This window comes from Triticum dicoccoides, chromosome 3A, assembly GCF_002162155.2.
Source record: "Triticum dicoccoides isolate Atlit2015 ecotype Zavitan chromosome 3A, WEW_v2.0, whole genome shotgun sequence".
Lineage (NCBI taxonomy): Eukaryota > Viridiplantae > Streptophyta > Magnoliopsida > Poales > Poaceae > Triticum > Triticum dicoccoides.
The window spans coordinates 68,795,736-68,797,594 of record NC_041384.1 but is presented as its reverse complement, the minus strand read 5'-3'; positions in this window follow the sequence as shown (position 1 = coordinate 68,797,594).

The following is a 1,859-nucleotide window of genomic DNA, read 5'->3' as shown; positions in this document are numbered from 1 at the left end:
TTTGTATGAAGCCTTTGGACCATATGAAGCCTTTGGTCTGGGGTTTGTCTTCTTCCCAGGTGGTGTCATGATGACATTCACCTGAAGATTTTCAAGACAACTCTTGGGCACCCAGATCTTCTTCAAAGGCAGTTCATTCCTGCAGTTAGTACCAATATACCTGACAAACACTTCACCTTTCTGATTTTTAAACAGTTTATAGTTTGCATCAAAGGATTCATTAATGATAATCGGGTTAGCACAAGTGAAGCCTGATAAGGTAGATGGATCCACTAAAGGTCCCTTTGCAGCAACCCATGTGGTTTTGGGGTACTGCTCAGGCTTCCAGTAAGAACCATCAACATTCATTTTCCTCTCGAACCCAACACCCTCTTTCCTAGGGTTTCGGTTCAGAATCCGTTTCTTGAGGACATCACATAGTGTCTGATGCCCTTTGAGACTTTTGTATGTTCCTGTCTCAAGCAATGTCTTCAACCTGGCATTCTCATCAGCAATAGTAGTGGTATCCTCAGCAGAGGGGTTAGCTACCACATCAGCAGTTGAAGATATTGCAACAGTAGCAGCAGTAGAACATCCAGTAACAGAAGTAGCACTATCACGCTCAAGGCATTTTAGACATGGTGGTTCAAATCCTTCCTGAGCAGAACTGATCTGTTGAGCGTGTTGTGACTCATTCTCTTTTTGAAGATCTTCAGGATCCGCTCTCAAGTTCTTGCTTCCTTTGAAGATAATCGTACGAAAGCTTTTCATGAGTTGTTGAGAGCGTTTCATGACGACTTTCAAGTTCCTCGTACTTAACATGAAGATTTTTAATATCTTCAATTAAGGACTGAGATCGGGTCATTTCTGCGTCCAACAGGTCATCGCTTTTGTGTAGCAATTGTTGAATATGTTCCATAGCATTCTGTTGCTGTGTTGCAATTTTAGCAAGGGTTTTGTAGCTAGGTTTAGATTCACATTTATAGTCATCTTCAATTGATGTTTGATAGTAAGCATCACGTGAGTTTACCTTGGCACCACGTGCCATGAAGCAGTAGGTGGGTGCAGAGTCATCCTCATCATTAGCATCAGCCTTGGTGACGAGGCCATTGTCTTCGGTGTTGAAGATGGACTTGGCGACATATGATGAAGCTAGAGCCAGGCTTGCCATGCCTGAATCAGATTCCTCTTCAGACTCCATCTCCACCTCCTCAGATGCAGACTCCTCCTCTGAATCCATCTCCTTGCCAACAAACGCATTGCTGGATGAGCTCTTCTTGTGTGATGAAGACTTCGACGAAGACTTGGAAGAAGACTTTGAGGATTTCTTCTTCTTCTTGTCATCAGAATCATATTCCTTGCTCTTCTTCTTGTTGTTGTTCTCATTGTTCCATTGAGGACATTCAAAGATGTAGTGATCAGGTTTCTTTCACTTGTGGCACGTTCTCTTCTTGTAGTCACGGGAGGAAGCTTCGTCATTTCTTGAGCTGGATCTTGAAGACTGTGTGGAGCCTTTCTTCTTGGTGAACCTCTGGAACTTCTTCACTAGCATGGCAAGTTCCTTTCCAATGTCTTCAGGATCCTTAGAACTGCAGTCAGATTCTTCTTCAGATGAGGAAACAGCCTTTGCCTTCAAAGCACGAGTTCAGCCATAGTTGGGACCATAGATATCAATTTTCTCAGATAACTGGAACTCATGTGTGTTGAGCCTCTCAAGTATGTCAGACGGATCGGGAGTCTTGAAGTCAGGGCGTTCTTGAATCATCGGGGCCAGGGTGTCAAATGAGCTATCGAGTGATCTCAAGAGTGTCTTGACAATTTCATGCTTGGTGATCTCAGTGGCGCCGAGTGCATGAAGCTCATTGATACGTCCATTTTGC